The sequence below is a fragment of the Emys orbicularis genome, chromosome 4 (assembly GCF_028017835.1).
Source record: "Emys orbicularis isolate rEmyOrb1 chromosome 4, rEmyOrb1.hap1, whole genome shotgun sequence".
Taxonomy (NCBI): domain Eukaryota; kingdom Metazoa; phylum Chordata; order Testudines; family Emydidae; genus Emys; species Emys orbicularis.
The window spans coordinates 250,064-267,823 of NC_088686.1; positions in this window are offsets into that span (position 1 = coordinate 250,064).

Consider the following 17,760-nt stretch of genomic DNA (forward strand, 5'->3'; position numbering starts at 1 on the left):
GGATCTCTGGTTTCTAGTGCTTTCTGCCTTTTCCCTTCTGTGAGAACTGACGCCTCTCATTTAGGAAAGGGTTTTTTCTTTCTTCAGCTGAATGCCAGTAAAAATCAGAGGGTTTCATGATAATGTTCATTATGTCATTACAGATGCTCAGGGCAGTGAGCTTTGTGTATTCATTCCAAGCAAAACTAATAGTGCTTAGTTTGAAGACTAGAAGCCATGTGAATTAAGATAATTTAAAGATAGAATGTAAAAATAATGGGCAGCACCATTGAAAATGATTGTAGATCAGATTAGAGTCATTAAGGCAGAATAGAAGCAGGACCTCTTAATTTTATTGGTCTATTTGTTAATGTGTGGAGCTAATAGTGTGGGAAAGTGGGGAAAGCTGGCAAGGAGCTTGCTCCAGAGAGAAAAAGCAGCCATTTGTAGAAATGTACTTTCTTTCTTGCCTGGTTTACAATGTGTTTTGGCTATAACCAGATTGATTGTTTCTTTATTCAGTGTATACACATGGTCTGATTTTCCACGCACGCTTGACAGGATGTGCTTCCACTTTTAACACTGCCTTAAACCCATCAGGCTTGTGAGGCTTAAAAATTGGGCCCATAGTTTGTAAAGAAGAAGAATATGGCCCAGCACAACCACGATTAAGCCAATGTCAAGGATTGAGCAATATTGTTGTTCTTTATGCATCGCTGTAGTGTCACATATAAGTGTTTAGAACTATTAAAGGCAAGGACTGGAGCTACCGCGACAGCAGACTAAAGCCGTTTGCTTGGGATTCAGTATAATCTAGAGTTCCTATCATCTTCGCTATCTCAGCCCTGCCATAAGGTGTTATATCTACTGGTAGCAGATGGAGACAAGAAACAGCCCTCGGACTACCTAAACATGTTTTCTCGCACACAGCGATCAGATTGCCTGCCTGCAATTTTGGAAGACCCCCTGCCCCTTTCCTGACTCTCCCCCCCCCACCATTTAACACTTGCTACACACAGTGTTTAATCATATCAAATAAAGTTATTTTTTAAGTTTAACACAATCAAATGTTGTTTTAAAAGAAAATTAGACCTATTTGAAGCAGGCCCTTCTGCTTTTAATTTTTTTTTTTTTGCAGCAAAAGCAGAGGATTAAAATTAAATAATTTAAACCTAAAGGGCTGCCAAATTTTACTGAACACGCAAAGATTTTAATTTAGTAAGATCAACACCTGTTTCAGGAATGTTAATGGTAAAGAAATAGCAATATTACCATTCACAATAGATTTAACACTTTTTTTAACTGTTTAAATTGACTTAATTGTTTTGTAGTGAAATAAAGAGGCCCCCTTTTAATAATAACTGCTTTAAACTGTTATAAACTGTCAACTAAGGAGGATTAAATGTTATTTTAATAAAAATTAGCATGCAGTGAGGCCTATTTGAAGCAACATGTGAATTGCCCAGAATACAAAAAGATAACCAGGCAAAACCACTCTACCTGTAAATTGTAAAGAAAGCTTTAAAAGTCTAGGGTACAGTTAAAACCCCACCACGTGATAGATTTTACAATAAAAAAATTAAAAAGACAAAAGTCACAGCCATAGAGAGCAGGATAATGGGTATAAGAGAGCTGTCCTGGTTTTAGGGGGAATATTGATAACTTATTTAGTTAAATAGTTTTGTAGGCAGCCATTCTTTGTTTGTCGTTATGCTTTAGCACAGACAAGCATTTGCCATTCAGAATCACTTTCCCACTTTATGATGCATTATCTCCCCCATCCAAAGGGCTATCAGAAATAATATTAACAAAAACATACGTGAAGATACTTTTGTAGCAGGGCCTGCAAAGCAACAATTACAATTTTGTTTTTCATTATCTTGTCTAAGCCCCTAGAGGTTTTTTTGTTTTGTTTTTATACAACAGATGCTGTACACATTAAATAATATGAATCAGTAGACTAGAGATGTGAGACATTGTTGAAATCAGAGGTGTCATGATTAAGTCCTAACGCAGCGGATCTGGGGAATGAAAAGGTACATCTGAAGCGGAAGATGGTATAAAATAAAATAAAATAAAAATTGATTTAAGAGGGGTTCTGGGGCTACTTTACAATGGTCTAGAGGGCCCAAGAGCCTATATCACTCATGCACAAGCACCCGGGGGAGCCCTTGTTAGAGGAACAGGCTGCCCATATACGTCCTGTTAGTGACAAATTGTAACCTAAATACAAGTATACTAAGGGGCAACCTACTTCCCTTCTGATAACCCCCACACCCCATTGAGCTCCATAAAAACATGCTTCGCACAGTTATTTGTCAACTGATATTTTATTTAAAACATGCATCTTTATTTTATTTTACAACACACCCTGATTTTTCCCCTCCAAAAACACTCTAACTTTTAGTGTTTTTTCTTAGCAGGATTTTGTAATTTGCTGAACAAAGAAGATGTTCAACATTGTGCATTAAACATTTATCCGTCAGTTTCATTATTTAATCTAAAATGCTATTTGGGTCTTTGGCCTTCATCACTTTGTCCACCAGCTCTGCCCCTAGACCTAAATGTTCCTGGGTTAAACAGCGGCACTGCAGCACATATCCCAATGTAATGATGATATTTACCACACACAGCATACACAAGCTACCACTAATTTCTTTAATTTTACAGTTCATATCATCTATAGTCCAGTTCACGCAGTCGTGACACCTCTGACCTTGGGTATCTATGACGCACCCAGGGCAATCCTCAAGTTGTTTCTCTCTCAGGCAGTTCTTGATGATTCTGTGTATAGCAACTTGTACATGTTCTTATGTACAATTGCAGGCATAACAGGGAGTTTCGCAAGGGAGTTCTCCAGGTGAAGGAGGAGCTAATACAGCATCTGTGGGGTAAGTGACTGTCTGTAGTGTGTGTTTGTTTGTGTTTGGGGGTTACTTGCTGTGTGCTGAGCTTGTGTTTGTTTGTTTGGTTGTTTGAGGGACCGTGTGCTCTGGCTGGCAGTTGGAGGCAGGTTTGAAAGCTCGAAGCCCCTGGTAATTGGCTGAGCCTTAATCAGTGGGCGGGGCATTCACTCAGGCCAGGGCTTTATAAAGCCGCGCACAAGTGACCAGGGGCTGCTAACAGGGAGTTTCGCAAGGGAGTTCTCCAGGTGAAGGAGGAGCTAATACAGCATCTGTGGGGTAAGTGACTGTCTGTAGTGTGTGTTTGTTTGTGTTTGGGGGTTACTTGCTGTGTGCTGAGCTTGTGTTTGTTTGTTTGGTTGTTTGAGGGACCGTGTGCTCTGGCTGGCAGTTGGAGGCAGGTTTGAAAGCTCGAAGCCTCTGGTAATTGGCTGAGCCTTAATCAGTGGGCGGGGCATTCACTCAGGCCAGGGCTTTATAAAGCCGCGCACAAGCGACCAGGGGCTGCTAACAGGGAGTTTCGCAAGGGAGTTTAGAAGGGGAGTGGGAAGGGAGTGCGAGTCCCTCGCCAGCCGTAACTCCATCCCCGTGGCCCCCCCCTAAAACCTATAAACCAAACCACATTCCAAAACTTCCTTCTGTAAACCACCCTTTCACTAACTAGGATACAATGCAGGCAGAAGCCCAGCAGCAGAGTGGGGGCTATCCAGTTTATTGCACCGCCTGTTGCATGTATGATTACCTGCCCTGTGGGCGGGTGGCGTATGTGTGCAGTCGGTGCAAGGAGCTCCTGGCCCTCAGAGACCATGTACGGACTTTGGAGGCCAGGGTGGCGGAACTGGAGGAGCTGAGAGAGGCAGAGAGGTATGTTGATGAGGCTTTCCGGGACACTGTAGAATTGTCCCACCTCCGCTTAGACAGCACCTGTGCTGTTAAGGAGGAAGAAGGGCCCAGGGAAGTAGAGCAGTCAATGGGAGCAGAGGGAAACTTTCCCGTAGTTGGGACCCTCCTTCCAGATGGTTCTGGGGTTGCCTCTCGCACTGAGGTTGCCTCTCCGGGGGAGGGAACTCCAGTTTCTAGGAAAAGGCAGGTGTTAGTAATGGGAGATTCGATTATTAGAAATGTAGATAGCTGGGTCTGTGATGACCGGGAGAACCGTATGGTGACTTGCCTGCCTGGTGCGAAGGTTGCGGATCTCTCGAGGCATCTAGATAGACTTATGTGTAGTGCTGAGGAGGAGCCGGTGGTCGTGGTACATGTAGGTACCAATGACATAGGGAAGGGTAGGAGAGATGTCCTGGAAGCCAAATTTAGGCTGCTAGGGAAGAGACTGAAATCCAGGACCTCTATGGTGGCATTTTCAGAAATGCTCCCAGTTCCACGCGCAGGGCCAGGTAGGCAGGCAGAGCTTCAGAGTCTCAATGCGTGGATGAGACGATGGTGTAGAGAGGAGGGGTTCACGTTCATTAGGAACTGGGGAAACTTCTGGGATGGGAGGAGCCTATACAGGAGAGATGGGCTCCACCTAAACCAAAGTGGAACCAGACTGCTGGCACTAAACATTAAAAAGGTTGTAGAGCAGTTTTTAAACTAGGAGATGGGGGAAAGCCGACTGCTGCAGAGGAGCGTGTGGATCGGACACAGACTTCTCTTAGGGGAGAGTCTGATATTAGAGAATCTCCAGGTTATAGTCAGGAGCAGAGGACTGAAAAGTATAATGTAAGGGCCGGATCAGATGATAAACAGCCACATAAAAAAGAATCTGGCACATCAGAAAAAGGCAGGCTAATAAACAGGGACAAGTTTTTAAAGTGCTTGTACACAAATGCCAGAAGTCTAAATAATAAGATGGGTGAACTAGAGTGCCTTGTGATAAAGGAGGATATAGATATAATAGGCATCACAGAAACCTGGTGGACTGAGAGCAATCAATGGGACACAATCATTCCGGGGTACAAAATATATCGGAAGGACAGAACAGGCCGTGCAGGGGGAGGAGTGGCACTATATGTTAAAGAAAGTGTAGATTCAAATGAAGTAAAAATCTTAAGCGAATCCACAGGTTCCATAGAGTCTCTATGGATAGAAATTTCATGCTCTAGTAAAAATATAACATTAGGGATCTATTATCGACCACCTGACCAGGACAGTAATAGTGATGATGAAATGCTAAGGGAAATTAGAGAGGCTATCAAAATTAAGAACCCAATAATAGTGGGGGATTTCAATTATCCCCATATTGACTGGGAACATTTCACTTCAGGACGAAATGCAGAGATAAAATTTCTCAATACTTTAAATGACTGCTTCATGGAGCAGCTGGTACGGGAACCCACAAGGGGAGAGGCGACTCTAGATTTAATCCTGAGTGGAGCGCAGGAGCTGGTCCAAGAGGTAACTATAGCGGGACCGCTTGGAAATAGTGACCATAATACAATAGCATTCAACATCCCTGTGGTGGGAAGAACACCTCAACTGCCCAACACTGTGGCCTTTAATTTCAAAAGGGGGAACTATACAAAAATGAGGGGGTTAGTTAGACAAAAGTTAAAAGGTTCAGTGACTAAAGTGAAATCCCTGCAAGTTGCGTGGGCCCTTTTTAAAGACACCATAATAGAGGCTCAACTTCAATGTATACCCCAAATTAAGAAAAACAGTAAAAGAACTAAAAAAGAGCCACCGTGGCTTAACAACCATGTAAAAGAAGCAGTGAGAGATAAAAAGACTTCCTTTAAAAAGTGGAAGTCAAATCCTAGTGAGGCAAATAGAAAGGAGCACAAACACTGCCAACTTAAGTGCAAGAGTGTAATAAGAAAAGCCAAAGAGGAGTTTGAAGAACCGCTAGCCAAAAACTCCAAAGGTAATAACAAAATGTTTTTTTAAGTCCATCAGAAGCAGGAAGCCTGCTAAACAACCAGTGGGGCCCCTTGACGATGAAAATACAAAAGGAGCGCTTAAAGATGATAAAGTCATTGTGGAGAAACTAAATGGATTCTTTGCTTCAGTCTTCACGGCTGACGATGTTAGGGAGATTCCCAAACCTGAGCTGGCTTTTGTAGGTGACAAATCTGAGGAACTGTCACAGATTGAAGTATCACTAGAGGAGGTTTTGGAATTAATTGATAAACTCAACATTAACAAGTCACCGGGACCAGATGGCATTCACCCAAGAGTTCTGAAAGAACTCAAATGTGAAGTTGCGAAACTATTAACTATGGTTTGTAACCTGTCCTTTAAATCGGCTTCGGTACCCAATGACTGGAAGTTAGCTAATGTAACGCCAATATTTAAAAAGGGCTCTAGGGGTGATCCCGGCAATTACAGACCGGTAAGTCTAACGTCGGTACCGGGCAAATTAGTTGAAACAATAGTAAAGAACAAAATTGTCAGACACATAGAAAAACATAAACTCTTGAGCAATAGTCAACATGGTTTCTGTAAAGGGAAATCGTGTCTTACTAATCTATTAGAGTTCTTTGAAGGGGTCAACAAACACGTGGACAAGGGGGATCCGGTGGACATAGTGTACTTAGATTTCCAGAAAGCCTTTGACAAGGTCCCTCACCAAAGGCTCTTACGTAAATTAAGCTGTCATGGGATAAAAGGGAAGGTCCTTTCATGGATTGAGAACTGGTTAAAGGACAGGGAACAAAGGGTAGGAATTAATGGTAAATTCTCAGAATGGAGAGGGGTAACTAGTGGTTTTCCCCAAGGGTCAGTCCTAGGACCTATCCTATTCAATTTATTCATAAATGATCTGGAGAAAGGGGTAAACAGTGAGGTGGCAAAGTTTGCAGATGATACTAAACTACTCAAGATAGTTAAGACCAAAGCAGATTGTGAAGAACTTCAAAAAGATCTCACAAAACTAAGTGATTGGGCAACAAAATGGCAAATGAAATTTAATGTGGATAAATGTAAAGTAATGCACATTGGAAAAAATAACCCCAACTATACATACAACATGATGGGGGCTAATTTAGCTACAACGAGTCAGGAAAAAGATCTTGGCGTCATCGTGGATAGTTCTCTAAAGATGTCCACGCAGTGTGCAGAGGCGGTCAAAAAAGCAAACAGGATGCTAGGAATCATTAAAAAGGGGATAGAGAATAAGACTGAGAATATATTATTGCCCTTATATAAATCCATGGTTCGCCCACATCTCGAATACTGTGTACAGATGTGGTCTCCTCACCTCAAAAAAGATATTCTAGCACTAGAAAAGGTTCAGAAAAGAGCAACTAAAATGATTAAGGGTTTAGAGAGGGTCCCATATGAGGAAAGATTAAAGAGGCTAGGACTCTTCAGTTTGGAAAAGAGAAGACTAAGGGGGGACATGATAGAGGTATATAAAATCATGAGTGATGTTGAGAAAGTGGATAAGGAAAAGTTATTTACTTATTCCCATAATACAAGAACTAGGGGTCACCAAAAGAAATTAATAGGCAGCAGGTTTAAAACAAATAAAAGGAAGTTCTTCTTCACGCAGCGCACAGTCAACTTGTGGAACTCCTTACCTGAGGAGGTTGTGAAGGCTAGGACTATAACAATGTTTAAAAGGGGACTGGATAAATTCATGGTGGCTAAGTCCATAAATGGCTATTAGCCAGGATGGGTAAGAATGGTGTCCCTAGCCTCTGTTCGTCAGAGGATGGAGATGGATGGCAGGAGAGAGATCACTTGATCATTGCCTGTTAGGTTCGCTCCCTCTGGGGCACCTGGCATTGGCCACTGTCGGTAGACAGATACTGGGCTAGATGGACCTTTGGTCTGACCCAGTACGGCCTTTCTTATGTTCTTATGTTCTTATAATAGTTTTACAGTTATGAACGCGTACAGGGTCAATACCAAATTTCTCCCTTAACTTTAGATAGTACAGGCCTATAGAATAAGCATCCATGTCTCTTTTGGTATCCTGTTGAGCATCTGGTTTTGGGCCTGTGCAAAAACAGATTGGGCCCAATCCATTTGCCCCCTTGGAGCTGCCAGTGTCCAGAATCTCCAAGTCCTCTGAAGAATCATTGATCAGCTGCTGAAAAAGTTACACTAAGAAATTTGTGTAAGGTATCTTTGTACTTTTTCATAATGTGATTTAAAAAACCTTTTACACTGTGTGTTAAGAGACCCCTTCAGCATGCTGCTTAAAAAAACCCCAACAAAAGCAATATGTCTCTGTGCAGGCTTGATCCAAAAGGCTCTAGCCAACCAAGCACCGGTGACCAGGTCCCCCGCCAATCCCCTTGAACATTCTTCCATACAACGTTCCTGTGCTTTGTCTCTGTACCTCCGTTTGTTTGAATCGTTTTAGGTTCTACCAGCCGGGGTCCAGAGTCTCAAACAAATCTTGGCTCAACAGTCCAGCCTTGTGTTTCTCCTCTGTGTCGTTTTTGCGGTCACAGTCATAATCTCCCTGCTGCCGTGATCCGTCTCAAACACTATTTGCATCAGTGGTGTGTTTGTTTCTTCAGGTCCCACAACGTTGCCCGTATAACACCTCTTCATGGGAGGCTTGACTGTTGATATTGGCCACGGCCTTCTAGGTGCTGCCATCTTTAATCAACAGCCCCATTTAAATGGCTAATCCTCCTTTATACGACAGCCGCACGATACTCTAGGCAACAGTTTAGGGATAACGTTTCAGAATATTGCTTAATCATGGTTGTGCTGGGTCATATTCTTCTTCTTTACAAACCATGGGCCAGATTTTTAAGTCTCACAAGCCTGATGCATTCAAGTCAATGTTAAAAGTGAAAGCGCATGCTGTCAAGAGTGCTTGCATATGCATACCTATCTCGGGGTAGAAAATAAGACCCTGCGTATCCATTGAATAAAGAAACAGTCAATATATTTTCCTCTTATTTAATAAACCTTTTGCTTTTTAAAATTTATTTTAACAATTTTCTATTCTTTAATAACCTTGTTACTCTTTTCTTTCAAACTTTTTCTTTTAAACTCTCTCTCCTTAATAAACCTAACCATAATCTCTTTTCTTTAATAACCAACCTCTCTCCTTACTAAATCTAACTAAACAATCTTTATTTTTTTAAAAAACTCCTTTTCTTTAAGTCCTCTTTCCATTCTTTTATACTAACCCTTGATTTTTTCTAAAAAATCAGCCAAACATGTCAAAACACAAGCATACAACATGCCCGCATCCAAAAATAAAATAATATTTTTTTTCAAAATGGCCAACGGCGCCAAACCTGTACACAACCGGAAATGGGAACGGAGGGCGGGACAGAAACCCTAAATGGGGCCAGGAAACCTGTCAAACAATACATGAAAACAACAAGGAGTCTGGTGACACCTTAAAGACTAACATTTACCTGGGCATAAGCTTTAGTGGGTAAAAAACCTCATTTCTTCAGATGCATGGAATGAAAATTACAGATGCAGGCATTATATAATGACACATGAAGAGAAGGGAGTTACCTCACAAGTGGAGAACCAGTGCTGACAGGGCCAATTTGATCAGGGTGGATGTAGTCCACTCCCAATAATAGATGAGGAGGTGTCAATTGGCTGGCTCATTACAAAAGCATTACAAAAGCAGCTTTGCCTCTCCTGGAATTGACAGAGGGAGGTGTGATTGTGAAAATTGTATTTAATACAAGCATTCCTAGTCCAACGCCCTTGTTCCCAAAGTATCACTTAGCCATCTGAAGAGCTGGTCAAATAAAAAAAACCCAATGTGTTCCCAAACAAACTTACAAATTGTCTCAGTTTTTCATTTAATAACTAACAGTGTTGATGACAACTTGTTATCCTAGCCCTAGAGACACCAAGGATTCCGTGCAAGGCAGCTCCCATGCTGTGCTGCAAGGCCGCTCCCTTCTGGGCAGGCTGCTGGCTAGAGAACACATCGCATCACAGGGCTAGTCCAAAAGGCCTCTGCAGGCAACAAGAAGTGGTGGTGCCATTAGGCCACGGTGATGTGCAGTGCTGCTGGTTCTAGCCTTGCCAGAACATGGGGTGTTGGGCTTTACAGGCATCTGTAGGAAAGCACTGACTGGTGCCAGACTGACTCCTGCCCATCCAGGCCATTGGGCAGGAGCAGTTCTGAGGGGAAATTCCATGTTTGGGTGGTGGCGGAGGAAACTTTGGCACGTCGATTTGTAAAAAGTGGGGCTGTTGGAAGCTGTGCGGGTGTGAGGTGCATGCTAAATGTATGAAGAACATGTCTTCATTGTAATGAATCCCCTCCTTGTGTGTCTTGGAGACAGCCGGCCAGAGACTCTATCTCTCGCAGGAAGCTGTCTTTGGCACTGTGGGGAGCGAACGTGTCCTCTAGCACTTGGCTGCTGCACTTCATTAGTCTCCTCTATGGAGAGGATTTGTCATTCTCAGCATCTCCTGTCTGTAAGAACCCCTTTGGAAATTTCCCTACAGGATGACGCCTTTTCTTCTACCCTGGGGTCAAACTGCCAGCTGGGCGTCGCTAGCTCTTGCATTCCACACCCTTTTGTTCTGTCTGGCCATTTAAGCGTATGCTCATCTTTCTCTGATGGGTGATTAATGGGGATAGTGGAGTCTTCCAGTCAGCCAGTTATAAATTCCATCTCCCAGCTACACCGTGGATTAGTAGAAAACCAGAGGCAATGATTGTAGTGAGAACTACAAAAGAAAGAGGTGCACAAACAATGATCACTACAGCCCAGTGACGCAGGAGAGTGTGTGTGAATACATCGCACAGACACTCGTGCATATTATGGACCAGCCTGGCATGCCTGATGGGGGAGGGGGAGTGAATAGATGGCTTTTCAGTGCCCTTCCAATCAGAGGGACAATGGGCCACCATCTTAGATCATCCTCAGGGCTGCTGTCACCTGTGCCAACTGGAATACCCCCAAGGACATTCTGCAGCCTGGGATCGCTGGAGTGCAGTGTGCTTCAGCCCCACACGCTCCCATGCCTGACGTGCCCGGTGCTGTAGCAGTCATGCATGGTTGTGATCTGAAATTCATTCATTTTAAGGCTAGAGGGGACCCTCATGATCACCTAGGTTGGCCTTGTGCATAACACAGGCTACAGAATGTCACCCAGTAACTTCTGCATCATGCCCACAACTTCTGGTTGAGCTACAGCATATCTTTTAGAGAGACATTCAGTCTTGATTTAAAGACTTCAAGTGACTGAGAATCCACCATGTCATTAGATAAATTGTTCCAGTAGTTGATTATTCATTGCTTAAAAGAACTGTGCCATATTTCTAGTCTGAATTTGCCTAGTTTCATCTTCCAGCCATAGGATTTCATTCTACCTTTTTCTGCTAGACCAGAGATCCATATGCTGTGCAAAATCTCTTCCCCATGTTGGTACTTGTAGACTGTGATCAAGTCTCCTCTTAAGCTTCTCTTGAATAAACAGACTGAGTTTCTTTAAGTCACAAAAATCATTCTTGTAGCTCTTTTCTGAGCCCTTTCCAATTTTTCAACATCATTTGTGAAGTGTGGACCCCAGCACTGGACACCATATACAGTAATCATATCAGTAAGGCCATGTACAAAGATAATACCTCCCTCCTCCCGCTTGATATTCCCCTGCTCATATATCCAAGGATTGTGTTCATGCTCCTACCTACTGTATTGCACCATGAGATTATGTTCAGAGGATTATCTACCATGACCCCTAAATCTTTTTCCAGGGTCACTGCATTCCAGTGAAATGATACCAAAACTGAACAAACTTGGGCCCCAGACTCGCAAACACCTGCACATGTGCTTCGCTTTACTTGGGTATATAATCCTATTGTACTCAGTTCGCTACTTCAGTGTGTAAAAGTGAGCAGGTACATATGAGTTTGTGGAATCCAGGCTTCTTTGGGATTCTGCAGTAGCTAGGAGTACGTAGGGATTCTCCGTGAATATTTGGAATGGATCAAATCCAAGGAAATTAGCATTTGGTAAAGCATAACGGCTTTACTCTGTAAATGTCAGGCATCTACACTGCAATTGGAGAGAGTGTAAACTCTCCTGGATCATATTCTGCAGGCATCAGTGGATGGATATGCACTAGCTATGCCTATTTCAGATCCCCAAACTCCATCGTACTTCCAGTCTAATGATGCTCAAATGCTCAGCCTGTTACACAATGCAAAGACATTTTGAATCTCAAAAAAGTGTTTTAGATGCCTAGGTTTAGCCGGTGTCGCATTGTCAGATCACCTTTCTGTGGTATGTGGGATATGCCTGGCATGTTACATCTTCCAGAACTTTGCCATATTGCATGTTATACGTATACTAATAGGAGCAGAAACAGGCTTTTCAAACCCAAATAAACAAGCATCATTATAGTTTCACTAGCTAAAGCAGTGTATATAGTGAAGCTAATATAAAGTGGAGAAAGTAGAAAGGAAAAGAGTAAAATGGAAAGTAAAATGTAGAAACAATTTCTTTAATTCTCAGGTCCTGTGCATTTCTTAAAGAATTGTTTAGTTCTACATGATGCTGTAAATATTTCCTTCCTCCTGTTAGATGGTGACACACCGCAAGGCCTGCTGGACATGTTAGCTAGATCCATACAAGGACATAAGCATGTAACTGCCACACGAGGCCCCCAAATACAGCATTTAGGTGTCACTTAGATTCTCAAAACCCTGCTCAGCAGCTGCCTAACCCTGTAAGCGCCTAAAGTCCCTAGGCACTACAATTTCTGCCATTAAAGTCACTGTGTTGCCTAAAAATCTGCCAGTTGACATGGGCACAGCTGCCTTAACCTAGTGCCCAGGTACCGATCTCACATCTAAGCCCCATTCGGATCTTCAAACTAGGCCTTGCTCAGCCTATGACGTCTGTGGGGCCTGAGCATTTGGCGTTTCGGAGTACTCCTCACAGATTGACCCAGAGGTGCTGGTGCCCCCCCGCCCAAGAACTAGCCCAGAGGGTAGAGCACTTACCTAGGATGTGGTAACCCTGGTTCAATTCCACCCTCTGCCTGATGTGGAGCAGCAACTTGAACTGGAGGCTCGACTTGTCAGGAGAGTGCCTGGGCGACAGGTGTTCCGGGGCAGTGCTCTCTCAATCTCTATCCCACTGGTAGGAATAATCCAGTAGTGATTGGCATGGGGGGACTGGAGCTGAGGTCTCCCACCTCCCAGGTGAGTACCCTATCCAGGGAGCTATCTGGTCATTCTCAATCACTCTGTGGCCCAATTGATATTTAATTATTTATACAGCGTGGAACAGCTCCAGCTGGAGAAATTGAGAATACCCCATAGCCCAGCGGCTCAGGCACCCAGACTCAGATTTAGGCAGAAGGGGGATCTGAGCCTGTCTCCCCTGCATCCTGGGAGAGTGTTCTAAGCACTGGGCTAATAGTTACAAGGGGTGCGCCATTGTCCCCTCCTCCAGCCTTGAGCGAGCTGGTGCCTAACTCCTGGAGGGGATTCGCAAGTGGGAATTAGACTCTTCCCTCTGATCTGAACCTAGGTGCCTAACTCCCTTTGGGGAGAGGAGGTTAGGCCAACCCCTATACTTGGCATTTCCCATTGGATAGTTTCAGTGGCTTCCCTGCTCAGCTTTGTGAATCCCATTCTGAGGTGTCTGGCTCTCCCCAGGCATGCCACAGGGAGCTAGGCACCAAACTCAAAGCTGTGGATTCCACCGTGTGGCAAGGCAACTAGGTCCCTTCTCTACACTCTGGAAGCTCAACCGTTTGCACAGTCACCTGGAGGCTCTTGAGTGGAAGGGAGTTTTGCTCTCTAGGTAAACTGTACTCTGTAATGGTCTCAAGTTGCAGTGGGGAAGGTGTAGGTTGGATATTAGGATAAACTATTTCACTAGGAGGGTGGGTGGTGAAGCACTGGAATGGGTTACCTGGGTAGATGGTGGGATCTTCATCCTTAGAGGTTTTTAAGGCCCGGCTTGACAAAGGCCTGGCTGGGCTGATTTAGTTGGGGTTGGTCCTGCTTTGAGCAGGGGGTTGAACTAGATGACCTCCTGAGGTCTCTTTCAACCCTAATCTTCTATGATTGCCTTTTCTCTTGCTTTCACAGTTCTACTGGTCAGAGCTTTTCTATAGCTGTCACATGTGTTCTTTAAAACCCTGTAGGACAAAGGGACAGACTGCCACAGGAGGTCATGGATGCTCCTTCACTGGAGACTTTCCAAAGGAGGCTGGATAGCCATCTGTCTTGTATGGTTTAGACACAACACATCCTGCATCTTGACAGGGGTTAAACTAGCTGACCCAGGTGGTCCCTTCTAGCGCTAGGGGTCTATGATTGTTAGGGATGGAACATTGTGCATCTTGCATCTCTTCCTCCCACTGCATTTATGTGTTTATGTGCTGTCCCTATGTGAGTGTCTCACTCGTGTTGTTCCCTGCAGCAGACTTAGGTGAGCTAATTGTTATGCTTTCAGCAGCATTTAAATTGCCTGTCTTCCACATGTCATTATTTGGCTCATTTATGTTCTCTGGGAACGGTGCAACTGCCTCATCCTTATCAGGTGCTTGAGTACTACCAAGGAGATCAGTGTCATTTTGAGCCCTGCTCCAACATCATTTTCATTGGCTTCCCTAGAGTTGCTTCCCATATTAGTGGATCACAGCAGGTTCAGCAGTCTAGATCACTGGATGGGGCTGGCCTCCATGTCCTATATTTATTCATTTCACAATTCTCTCCTTTAGAAACATTGCACATAGGGTTCTCTCTATAATGCTGAGTAATAGAAGGGGAGCTGGTGGTGACCCCTGTGTGAGGGGGTTGGGACTCACCCCCGGCGCCTCCTACTGATTGTCTCAGGAATTAGCTCTGTCCAGTGGAGTGCCCCCTCCTGGTGGTGTCCCGTCCGTTGTCTCGCCCTCGGTTGGCGTGTGGACCCGCGTCACTCTCCGGCTTGCGGCGTCCTCTTTCGGACTACTGCCCTCCGGCAGTGCCCCTTAGTCCATCCATACTCCCTTCCCGGGGGGTGTGTGTGTGTGTGTTAACTGGAGCCTTTGCACTGGCCTCAGTGGCCTGCCACAACCCCCAAGTCTAGCCCCTCTTACGTCAGGGGGCAGGTTGCAGCCTGACTCGGCCACTGCTCCACGACCCAGTGCAGCACAAGGGGGTAAGGGGGAGGACCCAGGCCCGCCCGCTACTCTGGGTCCCGACTCAGGGACCCTCTAACGGCAGCCTCTCGGCCCTCCTTCTCTCTCCTTGCCTTCAGCCTTCCCTGGGTCACTTCCCTTCTGACCCCATTGCACCCTCTAGGCCCTTCTACTCAGGGCCGGCAGTCTGGCAGGTATCAGGCTGAAGCTCCACTCTGCTTCCCTGAGCCTGCCCAGCACTGCGCTGTCCTGGGTGCTGGTCTCCTGCTCAGGAGACAGACCTTCCTCCCTGAAGGTCTGGGACAGACTGACTCTCTTCTCTCAGAGCAGCCTTTTTATAGGGCTGAGCCTGGCCCTGATTGGCTGTCTCCAATCCTAGCCCTGATTGGCTCCCAATAAGCCCTTCCCTTATTGGCTGCCGGGCTGCACAGGCGCACTGGCCTACTACAGCCCCCTCTAGCATGGGGGTGGGGCAGACACCCCACCACACCCTGTCTGAGTTGTCTAACACTTTCTAGTATAAAAGATACTTGTGTGACTTTTTTGAGAAAGCCTAAAGCCTTGGTTACTTGCAGCAGGCCCTAGATACTTGGCAGGGAGAAAGCCCTCAGGCTAGGGAAGTGCCTTTTCTTTGTCCCATAAAATTCCATTTAAGCTCAGGTGAGTTATGAGCTATTAAACATCACCCTTGTTCTCAAATGTTGTTATATGCTCTTTAATTACATGATCACCAACTGGTTTTTTTTTTTCACGGCACTCTGTCTCATTTAGCGCACAGGTTGGATGCACAAGGGAGGAGAATTAAAGTTGCATGAGTAACTGTAAATGTTGCATTTCTAAACTTTCAGACATTTGACTTTTCAACCTAAAAAACTTTATTTTAATAGGTTTTTTTTGTATGTAATATAATCTCTGCTGTCAGAAACCATAGGTACCTGGGGATCTGTTGTCAAAATGATAGCATTATGTGCAGGTGGATGGGATGGGGAGGGTGTGTTATATTTATTTCCTGTGCATTGGCAGGAATAGCTTCTCCCGCCCATCCCCTCCACCAACCCGTTCTTCCTTGTCCTGGCCCTTAGAGCCTTGCCCCATGGAGCAGCTAGCCTGCCTGTTCCGGGATGTGTAATGGCCACTGATATGGAAGAGTTAATATCCACAGCAATGGCCCGTCTGTCCCTGGAAGGTTTAGTTCAATGCCAAGGCTGCCTTGCGAGCTGTTTTCTCTGAGCAGCACATTCGACATTTACTGAGAGCCCACGCAAGAGAGCTTCAACAAACACCGTTACAGTGGCTCCAATGAGCATCCCAACAAGGCCCTGTGCAGTAAAAACAAGGGAACCCGTCAATAAGAACATCAGAAAACCCCAATTCTCCACATATACCTGGCTCCCCAAGTCCCTATCAGCAAAGCCCCACAAGGCCTCCAGCCTCAAACTCAGACAGGCTACCTGTGCACAGGTCTCCTTTCATCCCATTTACTGCTTTAGACTGTTTTGTTATTTAATGGCAACTGAGGTGGCGTACAGGTAGATCCTAAGGTCGGGGGGGGGGGGGGAAATACCTGTGGGAGAATATGGTGCATTATGCAGCGACTGCTTTTCTTTGCTCAATTAGATGAGACGGGGGTTTCACACATATTATTGATAGTGTTGTATGTTTAAACATGCTGCTTGTTGCAGGTAAAACTCAAAGCAATCCTCCCTGTTTTGTGTTTAATTTTATGCTGTATTGATACTGAGACAGTCTACTGAGAAACCTATTAAAGAGCAGAGACATATTAAAGACACATGCTGTGACCATGCCTGGGAGTTTAGAACCAGTACAAGGCATGAAGAGTTATACAACACCTGAGGCTCCTGGTGCTACATGACTGAGGCAAGTTTCCTTAGCTGCCAGAGAGTGCCTACAGGATAATGGCCATTCCAGCTCACTCAACTGGCCTGAACCAAATTCCCAGTTCCAAACACCCCCAAGCCATGGAGACCTTTGGCTCACGAGCCAGCCTTTGCAACTGGAGCATGTTAAGCAAAACATTCTTAGATAATACCATGTAAAACTGCACAAACTTGGTGCTAGCACCTTAACAATGAGTGTTACAAGCAAGGACAATGGAACAGGGGGTAATTTGAGTGCCTTCACCCTGGGAAGAACCGCAGGACAGAAGTACAATTTCACAGCCCAGAGGCCCGAGCTGCAGGGTCTTGTTCCAGTTATAAATGGCTTTACAGGAAATTAGGAGAGTTTTAAAAAGCCTGCTGCTGGCCAGCTCCATTTTTTTTTACTGGGGAGGCATGGCTGCTGATTTAGGGGAGGAGTGGCGAGAGGTGTATATCTCTGCCTCATCCTCCTCTTCCTCATCACTGGAGAAGGGAGGGGCTGATCCACAGGGAGTGGTCACCAGGTTTGGTCCCGGTCTCGCTGGGGTACTGTCGGTACTGAATAGGGGAGTCCCAGGCATTGAGGCAACTATCAGGTCTGCCTGTCTCATGGATTGCGGCGGATCTATGAGGCTCGGTGCCGGGGATGGCAGCACACACCGACTAGGAATCAGGGTCAGAGCTGTAAGTTCTGATGACTTGCTGTGTTGTATAGGTACAGCAGGTGGCACCACTGGACTACTCGGTACCGAGGTTTTCTTTGGCTCCATAGATACAGAGCTGGGAAGTTTGGCTTTAGTGCTCATACCTCCATGAGAGCTTGCCCAGTTAGGGTCGTTAGCTCCTTGGGAAGTTTTGGTACTGGACATTCTCGATGCGTCATGGTCCGGTGCTCTCAGTGCCATCAGTACCATGGCAGATTTTTCACTCAGATTGTTTTCTTTTCATTTCCTGCCAATGCACAGAGA